Source organism: Excalfactoria chinensis, chromosome 6 (genome assembly GCF_039878825.1).
Source record: "Excalfactoria chinensis isolate bCotChi1 chromosome 6, bCotChi1.hap2, whole genome shotgun sequence".
Classification (NCBI taxonomy): domain Eukaryota; kingdom Metazoa; phylum Chordata; class Aves; order Galliformes; family Phasianidae; genus Excalfactoria; species Excalfactoria chinensis.
The window spans coordinates 29,191,552-29,199,098 of NC_092830.1; the positions used below are offsets into that span (position 1 = coordinate 29,191,552).

The 7,547-nt window shown below is 42.9% G+C and overlaps 1 long non-coding RNA gene across 1 annotated transcript; it reads left to right on the top strand.

Annotated features, from left to right (window-relative positions):
• The first annotated feature begins 358 nt into the window (after positions 1–358).
• Positions 359–2,486, top strand: LOC140253710 (uncharacterized). Its single transcript, XR_011903960.1, has 3 exons — positions 359–456; positions 1,396–1,456; positions 2,444–2,486. It is a non-coding gene; the product is annotated as an uncharacterized lncRNA (long non-coding RNA).
• The last annotated feature ends 5,061 nt before the right edge of the window (positions 2,487–7,547 follow it).

Sequence of the window (7,547 nt, forward strand, 5' to 3'; positions counted from 1 at the left end):
ATTGTGAGTTATGCTGACTCCCTCTTGAGCTACTGACCCAAGGCTGGAAGGCACCTCTGGAGTTATTCATTCCAACTTCCCTCCCGAGGTGGGATCAATGCCAAGTGCAGGTCAGGTTGCTCAGGGCTTTGGGCTGAGCATGCAGAGTCCACAGACTTTCCGGTTCCCTATTTCAGTGCTTAATCCTAGTGAAGAGTTTTTTTTCTCATGTCCTTGTGATTCTTGTTCCTTGTCCTTTGCTTGTGCTTCTACAGGAGGTGCATGGCTGCCTTTTCTGTAATCTCCTTTCAGGTAGCAGAAGAGAACAACCCAATTCCTCGCCATCTTTCTCAGCTCCATTCTGAACCTCCCCAGTACTTTCAGCCTCTCTGCATTCAGAATGTGCTCCAGTCCATGCTGATGGACTTTGGCTGAGCTCTCCCCCAGGATGTCAGCAAACCATGTTGGTCCCATCAGGTATGAGTGTGCACAGTTGCTGTCTCTCAGGTGGCACACACACCAGTCTGGTAATGTGTGATAACCTGTGGTATAACTTGAGCAATGCTAGCCAGATCCAGAAATATGCATAGTTTTCTTCCAGATCTCCAAATCAGACAGTATCAATATACTCTGTTATTTCATATCTCTGCAGAGAAACGGTTTTGAAGAGCTAAGTGTGGCAGACAGAAACTTCCTCTTTAATGTGACTGTAAAATATTTAAGAGTTTAGACTAAGGAAGTAATTTCAGGGCCTAGTTCACCATTACAGCTCTCCTCATGAAGAATCTATCTTCAAAGAGCTACTCCAAGGCCAGGGATGTCAAAAAAATATATTTCCATTGACTTTTGCACACTTTGCTTTCTGTTCTAAAGACAATCCAATTTTCAACTAAACCATCAATTGCATTTGGTGTAAAACATGGGCCAATTTCACATTTCGTCTACCTCAAGGAGAAAGGACTGCACAGCTGTACTTCTGTTTTCATGAAGCACAGCATATAAACCATGCTTCTTGTTAACAACACCAAGAGCTCTGCATGGGAAATGAACTGCCTTCGGGAAGGCACAACTTGTGTTTTAGCCTCAGAATCCTTTTCTCTTCTAAAGGTCGCAGTGCAATTTTAAACTCAGAATATTGCAATGCATTTAAATGTCTGAAATATAGGGTAAAGAAGATTTACTAATATGAAATAGAAATGAAGGGATCACATCTACCTTCCTTCTGCCAGAACTGACTCATCCCAGGAATAACAATTTCAAGCACTGAGAAAATGAAACTGGCCTTTTGGTGCCATAACCTTAAACTTGTGACCTTGCTGCTTCTCACTGTACAGAGGGGTGATAGCCTCTCTAATAAGAGGGCTGTTTTGGTGCATGAGGAGAGAGCTGTGAGTTTGTTCATTGTGACTTTCACAGGTGACTTTCAACACTGTCCACTGTTACTTCCACATAGGCAAACTGACAAAGGATGAGGCAGGTAAGCGGAAAGTGAGATGGGGAGAAACTGGCTGGAAGTACATTATGTGATATTGGGTATTTTATAGAGGCCATTAGGAACTGATAAATCCTCAATACTGCTTTGAGAGAAATTCAGAGCAAGACTTTATGGTAACCAAGAACATTTTTAGTAACACAAGATTATGATAGGCGTATGTTAATTTTTCTCCACTAAAATTCAAACTTTTATACAAACAACATTTTTGGAGGAAATACTTTGTTAAAGTATTTGGACCTTCAAAACATACCAGTTGTTCTATCTATAAGACAGTAAAAAAGCAGCAAAATACCCTCATGACTGTATTTCCTTAAAAAAATTGATGAAATTGTAACTATATAAGTATGTGTGTATTGAGTTTTATTCCTAACACTGATTTAACTGCAGAGGCCTGGTAAAATAGAGATCAAAGCATCTACCAAGCTGCTCGCTTAGCTCTATAAAAGCATATGGTACTTAGAAGACGTAAGAAAATGATAGTAAATAGAGATTTACAATGTAATTTGTAATGGAAGTGTAATTGGGGGCTCATTGTACTAAATCCTGTTGAGGAGAAAAAGCCTTGGACTCTGCCTGGAGAGAGAACAGGATGAAAGACAGAGTTTTATTGCACTTTTGCCTAAAGAGAAGATGAATAACTGAGTCACACCAGAAATCTGAATCAGTACTGAATGTGAAAGCTGAATCTGAGTCCTAATCTGATGTCCTTATACTAGAACAGTCTTTCCTTGTTTTATAAAGGGAAGGGGAAAAGCTATGTTCCAAATTACCTCCACACCTTGCACTTGAATTAAGGAACGTAAAGGAGTGGACTGTACTGTGCAAGCAGCAGTGGACTGCCATGAAGATAGATGGTGTCTGGGATGAGATGGGGTGAAAAGAAGCAGCAAGTGGGTTTTTTCCATTGTGGTGAGTCATGTAAAGCAAGAAAGCATTAAGAAGCTGAGGATTTTTTCCTTTCTTTTTCAGCTGCCACAAAGAAGCCATCTCAGCATCCATACAGTTATGCAACCTGGGCTCCTTCTGTGCACAGGGAGTGATTGTTTCTTGCTTGCAGAGGGAAATGCACACACACGTGCAGCAATACAGTTAAGAATGGTTTAAAACTGTCATATTTGACTTCCTGGCCCATATGACAATTCTCTTCAAAAATAGCCCTCATGGCTGCAGGCTGGCAGAGCTGCTCCTGCCCTGATTTAAATGACAAAACTCAATTAGAGTTTGAATCTGTTGCACTGAAATGGAATTGTCTCTTGCAGCCAGAGCTCAGTCACGGATGCGACGTCGGGAGCTTTGGAGGCTGTGCCTGTGGGGAGGGCAGTCTGGGAGGCCGCTGAGCTCCTTGGAGCATGGATTTCCCATCTGCTGTCGCTCTGGAAAGGGAACTCCATTGCTGTTCTCCATGTATGTACAAGGACCTGCTGCTTCTTGTCTGCTTTTTCTGGCTGACCACCTCCTTGCTTGAGGGGCCCCAGGGATGGCAGGGACCTGCACTCAACTATGTTCATGAGGACAGTCTCCCTTAGCATTGCCCCTCTGGCTTTGTACAGACTTCCTTCCCATCTGAGGCACTGGTGAGGATTTTGACTGAGCTGGAGCTAAGGCAATGGCAAAATGTTTGGCCTTTTGGTAACAGGTTCACCACAGGAGATTCCTCAGTCCCTTGCTGCACTCTCCTATCTCTCCTTGTTATCCCATAGCAGGCTATTTCCAGACACAGAAGGAGACACTGTCTCTGCTGCTTGTAGATCTGAGCTGACTTCAGCATTTTTCTCATCAGCATGCACTGAGATGTATGTCTAGAAATTGACAACTGCCCCATGCCTCTCTTATCTGGGATCTCAGCCTAACCTTGGTTTATAAGTCACTTGTGTTAAACTGTTCCTCATAAACAGCAGCTTCCAGCATGTCTTCTTTTCCTCTGTGGCTTGTACTTGTGTGTGAGAGGCAGAAAACAGGTCTAATTTACATCAGTGCAGCTGGCTCCTCTGATCTGCCACCTGGAGACTCAGCCGACCAGGAATGTGTGTTTGCAAAGGGGCCAGGCCTCTGCTTCCTCTGGCTGTGTCTATCTCTGCACTGGCCATGGGCAAAAGTACCCCTGACCCACCCCTCAGGAACCTGCTGGAGCACCTGCAGTTGGTATTGTGGACCACAAGAAGGATGCACTTGTCCAAGCAGTGCAGCAGACTTCAATGATCCTCTTTCAAGACTGACGGTGCAGAGATGTAAATGAATTTATGGAGAAAGACCAGGAAAATGGCTCATGCATTGGTGGGATGGAGTGGCAGGCAGGCAGGGTTTGCCAGTAGGTGCCTGACGTACTTGGCTGTGTATGCCCCTTGATGAACGTCAGAGCTCCTCAATAAGGAGGGAAGACTGTTCTCACTGGAACAAATCCCACTGAGATGGGCAGAGGACATTTACCCTGGACTACTCTTTTTTTCTAGAAATAAAATCACCTCAAGCACAATATAGTAAGGGTCTATGTGAAAATGAGCTAATTCACCCCTGTGCTGTCCCAGGAGAGGACAAACTCTTTTTTCTTTACCCATGAGGATGTGCCCTGGGGCCTACCTGCTGCTGTCTGACCTTCCAGACAGTCAAAAATCAATTCAGACCTCAAGACATGGTTAGCTCTCCTGCAGACTCTGAACGTGAGGGATGGAGTAGATGAACGCAGTGTGCTGTTTTCTCTCTTTGCATATTCCTGGAACCACAAAACCAGTTAAAAGGAATAGGATGGACTAGCCAAGAAACAGAAACAGTGAAACAAAGCCCTGGCTGATGTCCAGTTCCACGTGACAGATAGGGCAAGTTGTGTGCCCAGCCCCCTTCATGGGAGTGCTCGGATCCCAGACAGAGCACCTCTCCTTGGCCAGGATGTGGTGTGAGTAATCCTACTATAAACTTCTTTTCAACAAAGCTCTCTGGGAACCAAGTTCTACAAAAAGACATGAGAAAAATTAGCTAAGCCTTCATGGCAGAAAGGCAAAGATTGAGAACCCCCCATCCCTGCTCAGGCTGCAGTTCCTGCAGCAGTAGTGGTGATTACAGCACCTGGGATTGTGATTGCATGGGAACAGCATTGCCAACTGGGGACAAGGATCAAACCCAGGCGGGAACAATTCCTAGTCATGCACTGCAGACTCAATACATAGCAGGCTCTGCCTGCAGCTGAAGCGTCAGTGAACTCAGAATAGAAAATAACGTGAAACTGAGAGCTTTGCCTGCTCTGAAGTTCTTTAGAAAGAAGTAAGCAGGACTCAGAAGACAAGGTAAGCAGTTCAAACGCGGAGTCTATGAGGCATGTCAACCCCCTGGGCAGGTCTGCTGTTCCACACCAGCTCATTTGCCCCACTATTGCAGTAGAGGGGCACTCCAGTCCCCCAGGCAAGCTGCGTGGAGGAACAGAGCAGCCAGTGGCAGCAGAATAAGGGAGATCTCATTGTCAGTCTGGGCCCAAGGAGGAGTGCCACAAGCAAGCGGGTTCAGAGGAAGCAGGTCAGGATCAATCCATTGCTGAGTGCAGTGCCATGTGGCAGGGCTGCCTGAGTGCAGCCACAGAGCCCTCTGGTGTTGTCTGTGGGATGGCAGACCAGCTACAAGAGCTGTCCTTTATGAGAACAAGGAGAGTAAAACATTACTTAGTTTTTTTGTTTGTTTGTTTGTTTTGTTTTTTAAAATTATTATTTTATTATATTTATTTTTTTAAATGCATTTCTTTCTTTTCCTGTGCAGGTTCCTAGAAGGCAAGAATTGGAGTAATGGAATGATCTGAGTTCCCCTTGTTTTGCTTGTCCTCCAGAGAGCTGTACTCTGGGAGATTTGCACTAGAGCTCTGCCCTTGGTGTTACCTGTTATTAATTTGATGATTTCCATGAACATGTTTTGCCTTCTTGCCAGAAGAGGTCTGAACCTCAGTAACTTATTGCTTCAGCCAACAGAAGTCTATAAGGAGTCAGTTTACTTACAGAAATGCTGTTGATGTATATATATATACATACATACATACATATATATATATATATATATATATATATATTATTTTTTTTTTTAAAGGAAAAAACACCCTTTGGCTGAACTGTCAGATTTCTGCAGTCTAAAAGTTCAGGTAGCTTTTCTTTGGGCAATATTAGAGCCACAATGGGCTGTTCCACCCAATGCTTTGTGTACCGACCTTTGCAATCTTTGTTACAAAAGGAAAAGCGGTGAGTAGAGAAGGTTTTACTAACCACCTTTTTCTTTCATAAGGTAGGAGTTATATTTATTCCCTTCTGTAGTACTTTAATCTTTTCTCCTTCACCTGAGAAACGCCTAAATCTCTTTAAGGCTGCAAATAACCCCCTTCACTTCAGTATCTTCCTTAAGGGAAGACACCTCAGGTAGGAGAACATTTGAAGAACCAGGACTCCTGCTCCAGTGCAGTCCTCAGACACAGAGTACTGTTTTCTTCTGACATTCATCAAGCATTGTATAAAAGTGTCTGGGAATCCTGGTCATTGTAAAAGATTATAGGACTTTATTCATGATGTCATAGGTATACTTATTCCTTAATGGTCTCAGAAAATGTGAAGCCAGAATGGACTATTAAATCATCGTGATTTGCTCTCTAATGTGTAATGTCTTCTATTACGTAGGCACTGATCTCCAGCAGATACCACCCACAAGGTAAAAAGATGTCATCAAAGTTAAGAATGCTTTAAAACTACAATGGATGAAAAATGGGTAGAAAATACTTCTGAAAAGATGTCCCCTACTGATAAAAGAAAGGTAAGTGTTGTCTTTCCCTTTGTCTGCATTAAATTGTAATTAGTCTGTCTTAACAGGAGTAAAATTCTTTCCTTCATTCAGATCCTGTGGTCTCCAAGACCCTGAGAATCCAAACATAATTCGCTACACAGGGGGCTCGAAACCCAGGAGTTGGACTCGATGATCTCTAAGGTCCCTTCCAACTCGCACGATACTATGATACTATGATACTATGATAATATGACTCAATCATTTAACTACAGTGCAAGGGAGTCCTTGTTTTCAGTCATATCCATAAGTGTCAGCTGTGTGTCAGAATCTCTTCTTTCCCTATTTATATCCTGACATACTAGAAGATTCCATTTATGTGATGTGTTCACAAGGCTAGGAGCAGGTTAGGAGGAAGACGTGTGTTTTGGAACTTCCTATCCAACAAAACAGCCTGTTCTGATAATTCAAGATGTTGTCAAACAAAGTAAAATGTTTCCCATGATGATGCTGTGTGTCAGTTTCAATGCATTCTGCATTTTGGCTGCTTAGGATTGGATTTTTATGATATGGTGTCCCCCCCCCCCCCCCCATATTGCAGTCAGCAATATGAGGACCTGTTTTAGTAGTCCCTTTAGTTTACATTGATGACACTTTTAATCTAAGCTTCTTCATTAGCACCCTACCAAAATATTTGGATCAAAGTTATTATCATTTTTCAAGATCTTCCCTTCAGAATCGAGCTTAATTCATGAATGTATTTTTACTCATTGCAAGTTTGGGAAATAAGGCTTAGAAAATTGTTCTGATTTCAAAACAAAGCTCTTGCATTTCTGTCTTCCTCGTTCTCAGAACATGTGCTCATAAAAGCTGGAAAGCTTACAGGTTTGAAAAGCAATCAGAATAGTGATGCAGCGTGACCTTTTTGGTGTTGCATTGTTGAGCAGCCCAGAGCAGCCTCTGGTATAGATCTAGTTACACCTTTTGGTGAGAGATGGGCCCTTGGTCCGGCCCACAGTAGCTACAGTTAATGTCTCATTGTTTACTGATTACCTCTCTGTCTTGTAAAGCCACCTGTTCTACTGACTGTAATTGAATTGGCTGTCTGTATTTGGTTCTTAGATTCACCATATGCTCTCAGTCTAATATTGTTTATTCAAGATTAGTGGAAACAACACCAAGAAAGAGCAAACAAGAGTCTAACAGAAGAGGTCACAGAATGTCTTGTTATATGGCATATGGTGTTGTAGCCATCGTGGGTGGAAGCTCTCCTGTGGGTGTTTCAACTCTTACATACTCTTTACCTTTTGAATCTGAGGTAAATTTAAGGAGG